The sequence below is a fragment of the Bos mutus genome, chromosome 3 (assembly GCF_027580195.1).
Source record: "Bos mutus isolate GX-2022 chromosome 3, NWIPB_WYAK_1.1, whole genome shotgun sequence".
Taxonomy (NCBI): domain Eukaryota; kingdom Metazoa; phylum Chordata; class Mammalia; order Artiodactyla; family Bovidae; genus Bos; species Bos mutus.
In genome coordinates, this window is record NC_091619.1 from 43,911,281 (window position 1) to 43,930,994 (window position 19,714).

A 19,714-nucleotide genomic window follows, 5' to 3' on the forward strand; every position below is an offset into this window, starting at 1 on the left:
CAACCTATTTTGCACCAGGAAAAGGTAAAGTGTGTCCTTTCTAAAGGATGACTCAGATCATAAACTTTTTGCATTACATTATAATAATTTCATTTCTTTGAGGATTTCAGCTTGGTTGTGTAATAGCATTCTCACTATCCTCTACCTCTATCATAATAATTAAAGAGACAATCTGTGTTCCTACCTCCCAGGTGCTTGGAAATTGATATTATGAGTGCTTATGAATGTCCCCTTGAGGCAATCCTGACTAGGCCACTTTGAAGAAAAATCTCTTCATCAATAATGAAGCCCTGAGGGCCACTTCTCAGGGGACCAACACAAAATTACATGTCAACTCCAGGCCTGATTTATACAGATGGTGCTCAAGGATGGAGCCTGACTGCACTTCTCACTCCCCCAATATTTTATTACCTCCCACTCTCTGCTGATCCACCCCATGCCCCTTCCCACTTTCACTTCTCCCCCCAAGCCTCAGCCTCCAGTTTTCACCTTGTTTTTACCTACTCAAGATTGACTCCTGTAAGTAGATCCACTTCTTTAGTCCTTGTGAAATCCTTTGAATGATATTAAAAATTGACCATAGTAGCATGTTAAAGCTTTAAAAATCTTAGTATATTTAACTAAAGGCCAGGTGAAGATCTTCAGCAAAACAATAGAAGATAATGTGTATTTACTATATGTTAGTGAAAATAAGCATCCTGGGATAGGGGCCAAGTTTGGGCATATTTTTGCTCCACAAGTCAGATCCTTTGCGTCTGACCTTGTGGAAGTCACTCAACCTCTGGGAAGAGTCTGCTGATTTCCTCAACAAGTTTGTTATCGATCAGTCTTTCAGTGATGGTTTGTAATAAAATATGGGATTGGTGAAATTGTTTGGAAACATGACCTGCTGGGTGATCATATTAAGGAAATGCAAGGTGGTGGTGTCAGAGCTAGTGTATTTTACACGCTATGTAGGATTAAGTGCACCATTTATACCAGCTGTGTGGATTTGATATACATCTGATTTTTACTTTTTTCATGCTTGCCTGCTTCCTTTTCTTTTTTAATCAAATAAATAAGTCTAAATCTCCCCTGAGCATGCAGAAGAAGTCTGATTTTTCTATATATGGCTGGAGTTCTGTGAAGCGTGATCTGGAATTCATAAATTCATATTTTTGTATATCTGTAGGATGATGCTATCTTTAACTAGAAATTAGGAACAGAGATTCCAAAAAGGAATCAGTTTCTCCAGTGTGCTTTTTGATCGATAACTGTCAGTGGAAACTAGATTACAAATAGGTGGGTCCCCAGGCCCACAGAAATACAAGTTACTTTTCTCTGATTCTGCACCACAGTGTCCTCAAAATTCTGGGGATTCTCTGCTAAATATTTTTCCATGACAGATTTTGGGGAATGCTGGTGTAAAAGTTTGATGTCCTCAGTAATTCAAAGAGAAAGTTATTCAGTTCCCCTTCACAGATCCCTGGGAATAAATCATGACAACTTTCACAGAAAAATACTCTTTTTGAGAGGTTAATTTTCATTAAAACATTTTTTCATTTCTCTAACTTAATTTTAAAATTATTTTTAGTGATCATTATAGAAGATTTAAAAGATACAAAAAAAGGTGAAAAGAAGATCCCAAACATACAGTCACACCACATAAAACAGTCATGCTAATAGTAATTTAGTATTATTCTATCATGAGGTTTTTTTCCCCTAAATAGTTCAATCATATACAATATTTATATATTTATTGAGGTGTAGTTATTTACAGTATTAGTTTCAGGTGTACAATATTATGATTCAAAATTTTTATATATTATACTCCATTTCAAGTTATAAAATATTAACTATATTCCCTGTGCTATACAATATAACCTTGTAGCTTATTCATTTATACATAGTACTTTGTATATCTTAATCCACTACCCATATCTTGCCCTTTTTTCCTTTTTTCTCCCCGCGGGTAACCACCAGTTTGTTCTCTGTATCTGTGATTATGTTTCTTTTAGTTATTTTCATTCATTTGTTTAATTTATTTTTTGATTCCACATATAAGTGTTAACATGTAGTGTTTGTCTTTCTCCATCTGACTTATTTCACTAAGCATAATACCCTCCAGGTCCATCCATTTTGTTGCAAATGACAAAATTTCATTCTCTGTTTTGACTGAGTAGTATTCCAGTGTGTGTACACACACACACACACACACACACACACACACACAGGGCCCCATCCACCAGCGAGCAGGCTGCCTTAAGATCCCTTGAACACACAGCCTCTGCTACATATGGCCCTGTCTACCAGTGGGCCTGGGACTTGATCCCACACACCAGGGAGCAGGCATTAGAACTCGTATCCCTAGGGCCCTTCAACCAGAGACTCCAGAACCCAGGTCTTCCCTCAAGTGGGCAGGCAGTAATCCCAGAACCCAGTGAGTTTCAGCCCCACCTGCTAGTGAGTGGACACCAGTTCCAGTTCAGTTACAGCTTGGTGGCCTGCCATGACAGGGTCCACCTTACCTATCAGCAGGCTGAGACCACTCTGAGAAACCTTGGCCAGCCGCCACAGGTTCTGACTCAGCAGTGAGTTAACACAAGCCTGGGGCCATGCAGCCAGAGACCCTGGGAACTGGCTCTGCCCAACAGTGAGCTGGCACTAACCCTGGGATCCCATGGACCCTGGCCCCAGTGTCCCGTGGAGCCTACCAGTGTCCAGCACCAGCCTCAGACTCCACCAACCCTGGCCCGACCCACCAGCAGGCCAGTATCAGTTCTGAGATATCATGGACTCCTCAGCCAGTTGCCCTGACTTCCAGCTTCACTCATCAGCACCAAGTTTGGGACACCCAGAAACTCACAGCCTGCCATGGCAGGAACAGGCATTATCTACCAGCAGACAGACTCTAGATCCAGGAATCTTAACCCTATGCCAACCCACTCCAGAACCAGCTTTGCCTAAGAGTTAGCCAGTACAAGTCCTGGGACCTCCTGGGGTTCTCCATCCAGCTGCCTTGTGACCTGGTGCTGCTAACCAGTAGCTTGCAGCTTCTGTACAAGGCAAGACTTGGAAACCAACTGGATGAAGGAGCAGCCACATCTACCAAACTACCCACTGTACTCAGCCTGCTGTAACAGACGTACCCATGCAGCCTTCATAGGTGCACCACTGAAGCATATAGCTCTAGTGATCAGAGGGGACTATACTGCTGGGATGCATAGGGCATCTCCCACAGAAGGCTGCATTTCTCAGGTCAGGAAATGCAACCAACCTACCAGATAAAGAGAAATAAAAACAGCAATTCAGACACAATGAGGCGACAAAGAAACATGTTCCAACAGGTTAAGGTAAACCCCCAGATGGAAAACTAAGTAAAGAAGAGATAGGCAATCTACCAGATAAAGTGTTTAAAGTAATGATTGTGAAGATGATCAAAGAACATGGGAGAAGAATGGATGAACAAAGTGAGAAGTTAGAGGTTTATAACAAACAGAAAATATAAAGAGAAACCAACTAGAGATGCAGAATACAGTAGTTGAAAGGAAAAACACACTAGAAGGAATCAACAGTAAATGAAATGATACAGAGGAATGGATCAGTGAGCTAGAAGACAGAGTAGTGGAAATTACGGACACTGAACAGAAAAAAAGAATGAAAAAAATGAGGACAACTTAGATCTCTAGGAAAACATAGTAAAAACTATCTCATAAAAAACAGTAACATTTGCATTATAGTTGCCACAGAAGAAGAGAGAAAAGTAAGAGAACAAGGTTGAGGGTATCATAGGTGAAAACTTTCCTAGTCTGAGAAAGTACACAGACATCCAGGTCCAGGAGTCATAGAGAGGCCCAAACGGGATCAACACAAAAAAGATAATACCAAGATGTATTGTAACTGAAATGGGAAAAATTAGAGAGAGAGCGAGAATATTAAAAGCAGCCAGGGAAGAGTGATGAGTTATATAGAATGGAGCTTCAATAAGGCTGTCAACTAACTTTTCTGCAGAAACTCTATAGACATGGTGTACTTAAAGTGATGAAAGGGAAAACCTACAGCCAAGAATACTCAACCCTGCAAGGCTTTCATTCAGATTTGATGGAGAAATAAAAAGCTTTTATAGACAAGCAAAAAGAAAAAGAGTTCAGCACCACCAAACTAGCTTTACAAGAAATATTAAAGAGGCTTTTCTAAGCAAGTAAGAAAAGGCCAGAACTAGAAACATATATAAATTACAAAAGGAAAAGCTCATTGGTAAAAGCAGATACACACTAAAGGTAGTAAATCCACCTCATACAAAGCTAGTAAGAAGGTGAAGAGATGGAAGTAGTAAAATCATCTATATCTGCAAGAGGAAGTTAAGGGCTACACAAAAAGATGTAAAATATGTCAAAAACAATAGTAGTGAGGGAATGCGGAATAAAACTGCAGGATTGCTAAAATGCGTTTGAAACTAAATAAGCAACTTAAGAATCACATACATGTATGTATGTATATACATACATATATAGTTATGTATAGACCTCATACTCAATATTAACCTCAGACCCAAAATCTATAATATATACCACACAAAAAAGAGAAGGAGTGCAGTCTTATATTGGCCTTTTTATTCTGTCAGAAGCATTTCCCTACATTCTTACTAACTTTTTAAATATTTTTAAATAGCAGCATGATTCTCTGGGAGTGGAGATAACAAAATTTATTGAAGATAAACTTCATTATCTTTTCATTCATGCTTTTGAATTGTGGTGTTGGAGAAGATTCTTGAGAGTCCCTTGGGGTTCAAGGAGATCCAACCAGTCAATCCTAAAGGAAATCAGTCCTGAATATTCATTGAAAGGACTGATGCTGAAGCTGAAGCTCCAATATTTGGTCACCTGATGTGAAGAACTGACTCGTTTGAAAAGACTCTGATGCTGGGAAAGATTGAAGGCAGGAGGAGAAGGGAACGACAGTGAATGGGATGCTTGGATGGCATCACCGACTCAATGGACATGAGTTTGAGTAAGCTTAGGTAGTTGGTGATAACAGGGAAGCCTGGCGTGCTGCAGTGCATGGGGTTGCAAAGAGTCAGACAGGACTGAGTGAGCTGAAACTTTATTATCAGACATTTATTTTCTTTTTAGCATGGTTATTAAAAATAATGCTTCAACAAATTTTTTTTCTTAAAATACTGTAAATATTCTTGAGAGGGAGGCTTTAATGGTTTATAGTGCATTTCAGTTACACCTTTCTAACTTACAATGATTCAACTGAATTAAGCAACTTTAAAAGGTATATTTAAAATGGAAAAGGGGCTCATTATTGAGTGCAAAGACAGAAAGGACAAAATGGAATTGGAACCAATTATTCATTTGCCTCATCCTCATACCACCAATACAAGGCTATGAAATGACATTAGGCATTTGGAGGTCATTTCATTTGATGTGAATATGGTTTGATTTGGACTCGGTCCTGACTGATGCTTATTTTTAGTTTGTGGCTTTATTGCCCAATCATGGTTCCTTGTTTTTGCTGCCCTGAGATAACAAGATAAGGGGGTGGGGAGTCTCAAATTGTTATTTTGAATGGATAAATCTCAGATTGTCATCTCAAATGAATAAATATAATACCAACTGCAGATATCCCAGTTTGTGACTAAGGATAGAAACTCTTATATTGAAGTCCAACTACCAAAATCACTCTAGCAGTCCAGATTCTCAAAGGATTCTTTCGCCTTAAGTCTTTACATCAAAAGAATGAATAATGTGTGTGTGTGTGTGTGTATACACAAGCACATGCATGTTTGCACTTTTTTCCCTTTTTCTCATAGTACTTAAGAAGATGAAAGGGGCAATTAGTGTAACTACTTTTGCCTCAACACAGTTGTGTCACAATGACAAATTTAATAAAGCAAAACATTTTTCTTTTGTCCTAGGTGTGTTAACCAAAATAACTTTTTAAAGAACATTTCTTTTCTTTTTTTAATTTTTTAATCTTTTGGCTATGCATCCCAGCATGTGGAATCTTATTTTCCCAACCAGAAATCAAACCCACACCCCCTGCATTGGAAGCATGGAGTCTTAACCACTGTACCACCAGGGAAGTTCCAAAATAACTTTTGATTCATGCTTCCTTTTAAAGCTAAAATTTACTTGCAACCCGAACTCTGAAGATTGGTATTCTTAAGCCTCTATGTTTTTTGAAAGAGATAAAGCATTCATAGAAAATTCTTAGATGGTTCATGAAAATTACTGCCCATCACCCCTTCATCCCCAAGCTAGATAGTAGTAAGCAAAACTTTAAAATATTTTTATACGAGTTTAAGATCACATTATCATGAAAGGATGCTAACTGCAGGTAAACTATTGTAAGGATTCGAAATACTTGAAAACTAGTACAGTTTTATATGGCTTTTACCAGTGTTTGAATGTGTATAAAATGATACCCTTTTAAGGTTAATAATGTTTTTTAATTTTTATTAAATTTTTAAATAAAAAAAATGATGAAAACATCAAATGGTTCGATTCCTGGGTCGGGAAGATTCCCTGGAGGAGGGTGTGGCAACCCACTCCAGTATTCTTGCCTGGAGAATCCCATGGACAGAGGAGCCTGGTGGGCTACAGTCGATGGGGTTTCAAAGAGTTGGACGTGACTGAGCACACCTAACTGAAGAATGGGGGCAGTAATAGTAACATACCATAAGATTGTTGTATGGTTGAGGGAGACACTACATGTTTAATAGTTTTGAACACATAGTAGCTGTGCAGTTATCAGCTATCAAAATATCAATGGCTACCAATGATTGTTTTTATTCTAAGGGGTTTTTTATCCCTTTGAAAATATGGAATGGAGGGGAGGGAAAGAAAACTCGATGTTTTCTTTCACTGAGTTTGATTTTCACTGAGTTTGGGCAGAGGGCAGTGTGGTAATCAAGGGGTTGGTACGCTGACAGGAACATAGAGTTATAAGGAGTAGAATACAGAGGAAAGATGATGTGAAGATACATGAGAAAAGATTGCCTTATGAGTATGGAGGCTGAGATGGAGTGAATCATCTACATGCCAAGTAATGCAGAGGATTGCCTGCAAACACCAGAGCCTCCACAAGACACAGGTTTCAGAGGAAATAGGGCAGTTGACACTTTAATGTCAGACTTACAGGCCTCAGAACTGTGAGCCTGTTGTTTTACGCCATTCAGTTTGTGGCATATTTTTTTAATGACAACCCTAGCAAATGAATACAGATTTTAATATGAATTGCAGAAAAGCAGGGATATTTGTGGAAGGAAGGAAGAGAAGGAGGGGTGAAAGTTTGGAAATAGAGATAGTAAGGCTAGGGATAAGCTAAAGTATGTAACAGGGGAGAGCTTTATAAATTCACATTCATAGCTTAAGGAAGTAATTAAGGTCAAATATCATAATATATTTTAAAGAGCCCTAAACACGCTATTAAAGTCCTGGTTCTGCCACTGTATGGCTTTGTCAAATTAAGCTAATTTCTGTTCATAAAATGGAGATCATGATCCTTTTCCTGTCTACATCACACTATAATTGATTGGAACAAATGAATTAAGAACAAATGCATTTGTAAGCTGGATTATCATGAAGTCATTTGACTTACAGACATGTACAGTACTTGTATGAGGGAAAAGTATGTTATAATTAAATATGACAAAGAACCAAGTAGATAAATTCTAAAATCTACACAGAAAATTAAATATATTTTTTTTGAAGCTAAAGTTATGAACAAAGTATGTATCTTCATTCAGTTTTATAAGTAATTGTTAAGTATCTGCTATATCCTAAGCACTGCATTAAGTATTAATAAGATGTGGGGGCTGGCTAAAAAGATTAATGTGTCTTTCCTAAATGAGCTTATGACATCAGAATGTAATTTGAAGCAAATTCACAAATAAGTATAAATCAAGATAGAAGGTGAAAAGTGCTTGGGTATGATGGTTCAGAATTATGGTGTTAGAATTAAAGTATGCATATTATAAATCTACTTTCATGCAGCTTGATGATTTAGTTTCACACTGCTATTTTCATTTTATTGAATAAATGATAATAGATTCATGTAAGCTCTGATATAATCTTTTCCCACATTCGCTACAATCTCTTATAATTCAAGGGCCAAAAAATGAGTTAGGTGTCTATTTCTAGGGATAGATAGAGGAGGACTGTCCTGGCTGAACCAGGTCAAGTGTAAGACAGGTGTTACTGCAGGAGCTGGTAGAGTTAGTGGTAAGAGGGTTAAATGTGGGTCTGTGTACTCAGAGCACTTTTTTCCCCCCACCTTACTTAAAAACATGTTTCCAACCTTTCAAAGATATATTAGTTTCAGAAGTGATGAGGCCAAGGGCATAGAAAGGTTAAATGGTGTGACTATAGGCAGTGGTGAACTGGAAACTAAAATCTATGAAGATGAGCCAGTTTTACATTGCTCTGTATTTAGACATTAAAAAACATGACATGAAAATGAGGAATCAAAGTAGTATAGGAGTGAGAAGTCCTTCAGATGTTACCTCATTTTTTCTCACTGTATGCATTCACAAAATTTCTCAATAAGATGTTTTATATTCAGTTCTTCAAGGAGTCCTTCACATGTGTAAATGAAGCAAAGTATGAATGGCTTCTAATCCACAGACCAGATGGTTGCAGTGGAGGGAGCTGATGAGGCTTCATCAATCACTTCTCAACATGGTGTCAACTAACCAGTTTTGCCCTTTGCCAGGCTTCTTTGACCTCTGACAGGACACAGTCCTTATTTGTTGGGGAAATTAAGAAAAATCGGCAAAATGGACAAGAAAACTGAAACTGGTTTTGGGATTCTAAATATATATGATATATATGTTTTTTCTTTCTTTAGTTTCTATATATTTAGACATATGTTATAAAACTGATTCACCGGACCCCTTGACTGAAGGACATTATTCTTTTGCAGTTCTACTTTATAACAGTAATGATGCCACTGTGAAGACGTTCACTTCATATTTGAGAATTAGAAAAAAAATGCATTACAAGGGTGCGAGCTGTGATTAATTTGTATTAGCCTAACCATTGCCTCTTTTGTGTCTTTAGTACTAATACAATTTTGATTTAATTATGCTATAATGGCAAATGCTTAGAGGTCCATATTGTGTAATTATAATTTGCTCTACAATGTTCAAAACAAGGCAATTTGTCTAGTTCTCAGTTAATCTGAAAATGAAATAAATCAGGAATCTATGTAATTATTTCATTTCTCAATTTTAAAATAATATGCCTCCATAAGAACCTTTGGTTTAAAAATATAACCTTTGGGTTTGATAACCTTTATTCTTTGAGTCAACTTTTCTGGGGATATTAAATTACATTGACTAGTTATGCAAATTCTCATGCTATTACTCAAGCTCGCCAGTGCCTTTTAATACCCATGGGAACTACTTTGGATTAGAATGGACCTTTGAGTTCTTTCCATTATTATTAAGGTATTGTTGCTGAAATGTTATGATTACCTTGCTGCCCAGTGAATCCTATGGAATAAGCTCTGAATTATCCCATTGTTTTAATAAAGGCATCTTTAAATTTAATTTTTTTATTAGTGTAACAAATGCACAATATAAAGATAAAAAATAAAGAAAAGCTTTTAATGAAGTCAGTGGTTCTCTTTACTGTTCCTCCCAGTGACGGATTGGCAAACAACTGACTGGGAGTGAGGAGAGGGGGATGGGAGCAGGGAAGCCATGATTTGCAGCATTTGCTGATTACTAGGTCATAGGCACATTCTCTGTGGCAGACTTTAAACCCTAAAAACATGAAGTTGGGAAAAAAGAAATGTTAACTGTAGGCTCTCCAGTACCCACTGGAGCGCAGTCCAGCATAGCACTGACTTCTCAGCTGTCCTCTCATCTTCTCTCCATTCCTTTTCTAGAGGCAACACTTTGAGCTGTTTCTGTTTTTAATTCACCCACTAATATGAGTCCAGTTTCTATTCATCTGTCACATTTTGGGACACTTTTCACTTTTTCTTTGGCTATTTGCCTAGCAGTTTCAGAAAAGTACAATATTTTAAAAGGCCACCTAACGGTTAAATTAAGATTTTAAAACATTAAATATTTGAGTCTCTGGGTTCCTCTAATAGAGTTGAAACTACCAAATAATGGGCTAGATGGTAGAAAACAATGAATTGTAAGATAGTTTCAAGGAAAGTTTTCTAAGGAATAATTTTTAAAAGCTATTATTGGTCCTAAACATATTACTAGGTTAATAATAGAATTAATGTAATAACCACAGGAAATTTCTACAGCCTTGTTCATGTAAAGTATTGATTTGCTAGACTAGAATGTTTTGTCTATTTCAAGATTCTGGTTATGGCAGAAGCTTTACTTTAGAACTGATTCATGAATTGTGAGAAACACCATATATATATATATATATATTTAAAAGTTATCAAATAATTTACTGCTGCTGCTGCTGCTGCTAAGTCGCTTCTGTCGTGTCCGACTCTGTGCAACCCCATAGATGGCAGCCCACTAGGCTCCTCTGTCCACAGGATTCTCCAGGCAACAATACTGGAGTGGGCTGCCATTTCCTTCTCTGAATAATTTACTAGGAGGGTTCAATTTCATTTTAATGAAAATTTTTACTTTCCTGATAAAAATTGTTATGTTCAGTGTAAAAAAAAAAAGGCAAAGGAATCTGAGATCTCATTATCTGTGGTAAATAACTTGTTCCTAGTCTTTTAAGTTTTTATTTCACTTCATAGTAAATACTACAAGAGATGTATTAATCATCTAACCTTGGTTCCTTAAATCTTAACAAGTGTGTAAATAGCTTGACTGTTGCTCACAATCAATTCTGTCATTTAATTATGTAACAACCTTGTTGATTTCTATCACAGTCTTCCATTAAGTCAAATTCTTCTCTATGCCAAAATAATAACCTTAATTACAAGTTAATATCCATCATTTTTGAGGAAAATGTTTATACCTTTGAATGAATTTAAATGCCAAGAAGGCTTGTAGAATGTATGTGGACCTATACAGTGATGGGAAGTGCCTTTTATCAAATACCTGGAAGTTATTACAGGTATTTAGATTGAAATAGAGAACAATAGCTGATTGTTTCCTAGTGGTATGCCCCATTTTAGAAAAGTCTTAAAAGTTAAATGGTTCTGTTTAGTATGCTCTTTTTACAAAATATTCTATGAATAAAATAATAAATCTCACTAGAAGCTGAATGCTACTAATTTGATAAAATTATTACTCATTACACAGCAATCTAACTCTGCTTAAAATTTATTTTCAGTATGAATCTGTAATATGACAGCTGAAGTGTAAGAAGCTTTGTATTGAAAGTGATGGTGATAATTTACTCATCCTGAGATGAGTTATTATTTCAGTGGCAATGGAAAACTTTTAATGCTTAAAGAATTATTTAAATATAGGGATCGTGTAATCTTTCCTGTGGAAACAAAAGGAATCTAGTTTTATCCAAAAATTATGAAACACTGAACTGCTGACCTAGTATGCCTCTGTCTGGTCTTATTATTTATACACGGTTGATTCTTGCTCCATTTCTACCTTTTTATATGGCTTCTAGTCAGACAGAAGTGACTGGGTCAGAGGCAACATAAAATAGTGCATAACTCAAAATATTTGGTAGCTTCTTTGTAATAATATTCCTATATGAATATGGTAATGTAATGGAATCAGGAGACGTGGTCCTAATCTTGATCAACTTTAACTTGGGGTGTCCTTTCACCTTCCTAGGTGCATCTGTAAATGGAGGAGCCTTACAGCTCTAACATTCTAAGGAGGTGCAATTCAATTCATCGTAAACCTCCTTTATATTATATCTACACAAGGTCTTGAAGACACTGAGATGACTCACAGCCAGTCATTATATTCGTTATGGGCAGACAGGCACATAAGTAGACCATTTTTTACAGTGTGGATTTCACAGTGTGGATTTTATAGTGTGGATCATTGGAACACATGATCTAATAATACATGTAAAAATTTTTTTATAAACTGAAAGTGTTAAGCATATAATTTCTATTATAATGGGAGTAGTGTTATTTGGCATTTCTAAGTTGTAAACTATATTTTTGGTACCAGAGCATCTGTGATTTCTTCACAATTAAGGAAGCAGCTTTTCAGATAAGATGTCTGGACTTAATTCAAATTTAACAATTGAAAGGCACTGGTAACATGCTGTATTTCACTGTCAATTTTTTTTTTTTTAGCTTATATGTCATTTGTAAGATGACACCAAAACTCAAGTGATGTGCCAAAATGAATTGAACACTTTTTCCTAAGCCAGTTCTGTATCCTAACTTTTATTTTCTGTGGTTATCCTTGCCCTTATAATCACAAATTGTTGACAAGGGAGATAGACGTATTTTTCCATTCTCTTCACAGTGTTCATTCATTGTCATCAGCTCCTTCCAGAGCTTCCTTAACAATATTTCTGAGACTTGCCTCTTTGTCATCATTTAACCCCCAAACAGGTAACCAGCTAGTTTGGTAGATGCTGTGGCTAACAGATAGATGATAGGTTTTTCTATAAGTCTGACTTATTTCATGTCTTGTTTACATTGTTATATGTCCTAAGGCAAAATTCATTTTATTATTTATGATGAATATGCAGCAATCTTTGAGTTGTGAAATATGAAAGAAATATGAAACTAATATTATTGGTGCCCATGGAGGAAGTACAGATTAGTGATTAACAGTATAGAGTCTAAAGACAAAACACATGTAGAATCTGTCACTTTCTGGGTGAGTTATTCAACCATTCACAGCTTTGTTTCCTCACCTTTGAACTGACAATAATATTAGTAAGGGCATGTAGGATTGTTTTGATGATCAACCTTAAAAACACTTAGAAAAGTGCCTCACAAACTGGAAACTCTCATTTAGAATTAGCTATTACAGTCATCCAGTGCAAGAACACTGGGAAAATGAAGTATTTCTTCAAGTAAGAAACATTATTAAATTTTGAAAAAAATGAGTTAAACTGTCTTGTTGTTTGAAATATATATTAGGCTGATAATAAATCTTGAAATTAAATCAGAAAGTATTGATAGAGATTGTGTATCTTGGAGCACTGAAGTGTGTAATCTACTAGAGTCTGGTAAGATGGGTTTAACACATCTTGGTTGGGAGTGTATATTGAAGGCAGAGAGTGTACAAATGATGATCATGGAAGGTTTCCAGAAAACAGTTTCTAAAGGAACATGGGGTAAATTTTTATTCACAACATTGTGCCATGCTGTAAAAAATTTATGTCAGTTAAAATGGAGAAACCTATTAACAGTCAGTCAATGGAGATTAAAATGAACCTTTTTTTTTTCTTTTCTTTTTTTATGTGCTGGTGCAACAAAATTTCCATTGATCACTTCTTGAAGTGAGTAATTTTTGGTTTAGGATTTTTGACACTGTGATGGATGTCAAGAAAAATAATAACTTATGCTGATGTGATTTCCCATTTTTCTTTTAAGTACATAAGCCAAATGCTTTAATTTCCATGTTTATAAATATTCTGACTCTGGATATTTTGCTTGTTGATGGGACTATCAGTGCTTCCCATACCTGGTTGGCCAACAGAATCACTGTGGGCACTGTAAGAACCAATTTATGAGGCATATTATAGAAAAAAATGAATAAAAGTGGCTTAAACAAGACAGTGTTTTATTTCTTCCTTGTGTGAAGAAGCCCAGAGATACATTGTACAGAGCATGCACTGCCTTTTTCTTGTCAACAGGTTTCTGTCTTTATGCTCTGATATCCTCAAGTCCACCACATTGTTCAGATCGGAAGTTCAAGTTTCAAAAGGAGGGAGAAAGGGAAAAATAAAGGTGCACCCGTCCTTTTATTGAGACTTCTGAAAAGAGTCACATTTCTAAATACATCTTACTGGCTGACAATTAGTTGAATATGTAAGTGGAGAAATCACGTTATTGCCATTTTGAGAATTTTTCTTTGTTTATTTCTTTTCTTTCTTTCTTTCTTTTTCTTTTTTGGTCAAGATGATTTAGGAAGTTGCATGGGAGACAGGGTGAAGTGAAAGTGAAAGTCGCTCAGTTGTGTCCGACACTTTGTGACCCCATGGACTGAATTCTGGAGTGGGTAGACTTTCCCTTCTCCAGGGAATCTTCCCAACCCAGGGATCGAACTCAGGTATCCAACCCAGGTCTCCTCTTTACCAGCTGAGCCACAAGGGAAGCCCAAGAATACTGGAGTGGGTAGCCTATCCGTTTTCCAGCAGATCTTCCTGACCCAGGAATCAAACCAGGGTCTCCTGCATTGCAGGCAGATTCTTTACCAACTCAGCTATCAGGGAGAGAGTGGTCATTAAAATATGGTGTCTTGTCTGTATTTCCACTTTTCCTCAAGGTGGAGTATTAATAAAAGGTGTGAGTTTACCTTTTGTGTCAGGGGTCCCCACGACCACTCTCTGGCTCATTAATTCACTAGAAGTATTCACAGAACTCTGAAGTTATTATATTCATGATTACAGTTTATTATTTGAAAGATATCTTAAGATCAACAAAGAGAAAAGGAACATAAGTCAAATTCAGAGGAAACCAGGCAGAAGCTTTTAGGTGTCCTGTCTCACTGGAGCTCTGTGAGACGTGCTTAATTCCCCCCATCACAAACAATGTGTAGCAACACGTGTGTAGTGTTGCTCGCCAGGGAGGCTGACCCAAGCCTTAGTGTCCAGAGTTTTTATTGGGCATTAGTCATGGGGGCATGTGGTGCTGCATGGCTGACTTCACTTATTCAAGCTCCAGACCACCAGAGAAAAAGCAGATGTTCATTATTAATCACATGGTGAGCTTAAATTATCTAGTCAGTTTAGTGTAGCATGGCCCAAGGCCTTAGGCATACAGAAATGCTCTGGTCAGAGCATTCTCAGCTTGGTTCCCAGGAGTGGGTCAAGGGCCACTTCTGAAAATAGTCGTTTTCTGGGACTGTGCTGGATTTGAGCAATTTAGGCCTACTGAATGAACCCATTCCTGCACATATTCCCACCTGACAGTAAAAATAAATGAAGCATATGAAACAATGTTTTTAAAGAAACTAGCTATCAGGCAACAAAAGATGCGATCTCTGAGAGACAGAAAACAAAGGAGGAGAGCCCTCCAAATTTCCCCAGCTTACTCTCTTGAAAGAGTTTGTAAGCTTTAGCTTAGGAAATTGGAACCCACCCAGAGCTTAGTGGACTCTGGGGATCCCAAGGCACTGGGCTTTGTAGAACAGAGTAACAGGAGAGAGCTTCTCAGAAGGAAAACCAGAGCCCTGCAGGGGCCTCCCCCTGAATCTTTCACAGAGGAATGATCGGCACATGAATGTGAGAAAAATTACCCAAAGCTGGGTAAAGAACAATCTGAGAGAACTAGAAGGAGCAGTATCTGACATTTACTCTGGTCTGGAAAGAGTGCCTGCTCCCAACCGGCAGGACTGGAACACTTTGTCATAGAGCATTAGGTACTTGCCTCAATAGTGAGAAATAACCCTGGACTAAATACTGCTCTGATACCACCTCACAAATCTTAGAAGCAAAACTCAAGAGGATCAAACTGTTTCCACATAACTCAACTATGTCTTAGAACAAAACTCAAGAATATATATCGGAGAAGGCACTGGCAACCCACTCCAGTACTCTTGCCTGGAAAATCCCATGGACGGAGGAGCCTGGTAGGCTGCAGTCCATGGGGTCGTGAAGAGTCGGACATGATTGAGCGACTTCACTTTCACTTTTCACTTTCATGCATTGGAGAAGGAAATAGCAATTCACTCCAGTGTTCTTGTCTGGAGGATCCCAGAGACTGGGGAGCCTGTTGGGCTGCCCTCTATGGGGTCGCACAGAGTCGGACACGACTGACGTGACTTAGCAGTAGCAGCAGCAGCAAGAATATATATAGGAATACAGGAATATCCCAACAAAGTGTGTCCACAATGCTTGGCATCCAATTAAACATTACCAGGCATTCTTAAAAGAAGTATGAAAATACAACTCATCATGAAGGTAAAATGAATGAATTGAAACAAACTCAGAACTGACACATATGTTAGAGTTAGCAGAGGACATTAAAATAGTGATAACATATTCTATGTGTTCAACAAGTTAAGTAGAAGCACAGAAGATAAGACAGAAATGTAAATTGAACTATAGAAATTGTGCCTACTATATCTAAGATGAAAAATACTCTGGATAGGATGAAACACTGATTAGATAATGCAGAAGAAAAGATAGTGTAATTGAGGATGTAGTAATGGTAAATATCGAAAATGAAGCACAGAGAGAAAAAAAATGATGAGTTACAAGTTGTGGGACAGCTTCAAGTGACCTAATATGTGTGTACATGGAATCCCCTAAAGAGAGGAGTGGAAGTGGGATGAGAAATCAGGAAAAAAAAAATTGTGAAAATAAATTCATAGGTCCAAAAAGCCCAATGAAGCCAAGCAGAAAAAATACAAAGAAAACCACAATAAGACACATAATCAAACTGATCAAAACCAATTATAAGGAGAAAATCTTCAAAGCAGCTAGGAAAAAAAAAACCAAACAAGCAAATTATGTACAGAAGAACAAAGATAAGGTAAACAGATTTCTTCTTGGAAACAATGCAGATGAAAAGATAGAACAACAAATTTAAAGCACTGGGGAAAAAGCACACAACTTTCAAGCTAGAATTCTATACCCAGTGAAATCAGCATTCAAAAGCTAAGGTGAAAAAGACAGATAAGTATCTGAAGAGAAGCCATCTGCACCTCCACTGTTCATTGCAGTGCTATGCACAATGGGCAAGATACAGAAACAGCCCAAACGTCCATCAATAGAAGAATGAATACCAAAAATGTGGTACACACACACACACACACACACACACACACACACACACAACGGAATATTCAGCCATAAAAAAGAAGGAAATTGTCTCATTTTCAATGTCATGGATGAACTTAGAGGACATTATGCTAAAAGTGAAATAAGCTGGGCATAAAAAGACAAGCTAGAGGCTGGAAGGTGGGGGAAATGGAGAGATGATAGTCAAAGGGTACAAAGTAGCTGTTATGCAGAATGGACCTGTTTTGGAGATCTGATATGTACAGCATGGGGACCATAGTTAATATAATTTTGTATTTCTTGACATTTTCTGAGTAGACTGAAAATATCTGCCCCCCCCAACACACAAATAAAAGGTTACTGTACGGTGATAGATATTTTAATTGTGGTAACATTTCATGATGTGTATGTATATCAGAATCACATTGTATACCTTAAATAAAGTCATATATATATATATATAATATTTGTCAGTTATGCTGCAATGAAACTGGAAAAAAAGAACAGACAAATCTGTAGTCAGAAAGTAGATTAATCATTGCTTGACGCTGGGAATTTAGGGGAAATGTGAAGTGACTGCTAATGGGTATGGATTTTTTGGGGGGAGGAAATTGATGCAATGTTCTAAAATTGATTATGATGATGATTGTACAACTCTGTGATATACTAAAAGGCATCAAATTGTACACTTTAAATGGGTAAATTGTGTGGTAAGTGAATTATATCTCAATAAAACTATTATAAAGATTACTTGAAAAATTTTAAAAAGGGACAAAATATGAAAAAAAGAAAATGTGTGACAACAGCACAAAGAGAAGTAATGGGCAAATTCTTCATTATCAGAGACTTGAAAGAGTGTTTCTAATAGTGATAGGAACAGACACTTATTTGCAATGAAAACCCAGGGGGTGGCTGAATATATCTGTTAAACTGAAAATATATATGCATTCCTCTGTGAATGCCCATTTTGTATTTTATCTTTTGGCATTTTCTTTTATTTTAAATTTGTGTGAGCTTTATATATGTTACAGAGTAACCCTTTGTCATATTTCTTTGATAAATTTGATATAGTTCAATAAGTTTTTGGAATAGGATTTCTGAATTAGGATGGGAAATATTAATATCTAAAGTCCATTCCAACTCTAATATACTAAATTCTAGAGACCTTGAGAAGATGCAGAGAGTTCATTTTATTTATTCCTGAAAGAAAACCAGTTTAGGTCAAGTAGATACCATGTTTTTCCTTTTTCATATGTTTGAGATGTCTGTATTGTGTAATAAAATCTGAAGTTTTGACCCTAGAACATTTTGAGTGGATAACAAGTAATTCATTTGTTTTCTTGTCAGAAATTGTTGCTGGTGTTATATTACCACAGATTGCAAGGTTCAGTTCAAAGTGTTTCACTGCTGCTTCAGCTAGTGAGTTGCATGATTAATCCTTCCAATGAAAGTCTGAAAACACTGACCTCCCATTTCTGAGTAGTTAATGATTATATGGCTTAAAAATCTTTCTGAGTGCTGACAAGTACTGAATGACGTTCTTTGTCTTCTGCAATAGAGTGAACACTAAGAAGAAAACAAAATTCTGTTTGTTTTGCCAGTATTAAAGTCCATTCTCCAGTGGACATTTCTTGCTGCTTTTTCTGACTCTTCTGCTAAAGAACTATATATATATATATTATATTTTTTTTTTTCTAATTGGAGGATAAATGCTTTACAGTGTAGTGTAGTGTTAGATTTTGCTGTAAAACAACGTAACTCAGCTATACGTATCCCCTCCCTCTTGGATCTCTTCATCCCAGATCATCACAGAACACTGAGCTCAGCTTCCTGTACTGTATAGCAGGTTCCAATGTTTTACACATCAGTTCAGTTCAGTCGGTCAGTCATGTCCGACTCTTTGCGACCGCATGAATCACAGCACGCCAGGCCTCCCTGTCCCTCACCAACTCCCGGAGTTCACCCAAACTCATGTGCATCGAGTCGGTGATGCCATCCAGCCATCTCATCCTCTGTCGTCCCCTTCTCCTCCTGCCCCCAATCCCTCCCAGCATCAGAGTCTTTTCCAATGAGTCAATTCTTCCCATGAGATGGCCAAAGTATTGGAGTTTCAGCCTCAGCATCAGTTCTTCCAATGAACACCCAGGACTGATCTCCTTTAGGATGGACTGGTTGGATCTCCTTGCAGTCCAAGGGACTCGCAAGAGTCTTCTCCAACACCACAGTTCAAAAGCATCAATTCTTCGGCGCTCAGCTTTCTTCACAGTCCAACTCTCACATCCATACATGACCACTGGAAAAACCATAGCCTTGACTAGATGTACCTTTGTAGGCAAAGTAATGTCTCTGCTTTTTAATATGCTATCTAGCTTGGTCATAACTTTCCTTCCAAGGAGTAAGCGTCTTTTAATTTCATGGCTGCAATTTTATACATGGTAGTGTATTTATGTCAAACCTAACTTCCCAATTTATCCCACCCTTTCCTTCTCCCGCCCACACCCTTCCTCCGTGTCCACATATCTGATGTCTGTGTCTCAGTCTCTGTTCTTACCCTGAAACTAGGTTTATCTCTACTAATACACATACATGCATTAATATACAATACTTGCTTTTCTCTTTCTGAGTTACTTCACTCTGTGTGACAGACTCTAGGTCCATCCACATTTCTATAAATGACCTAATTTCATCTTTTTTTATGGCTCAACATCACTAATTATTAGAGAAATGCAAATCAAAGCTACGATGAGGTATCACCTCTAACAGTCAGAATGGTCATCATCAAAAAAATCTACAAAAAGTAAATGCTGGAGAGGTGTGGAAAAAAAGGAACCCTCTTGCACTGTTGATGGAAATGCAAATTGATACAGCCACTGTGGAGAAAAAGATCAGTTCAGTTCAGTCACTCAGTT

At 37.2% G+C, this 19,714-nt stretch overlaps 1 protein-coding gene across 1 annotated transcript in view; it reads left to right on the forward strand.

The window, feature by feature from the left end:
- Positions 1 to 19,714, forward strand: part of DPYD (dihydropyrimidine dehydrogenase) — a 930,468-nt gene that overhangs the window by 6,476 nt on the left and 904,278 nt on the right. The window lies entirely within an intron of this gene.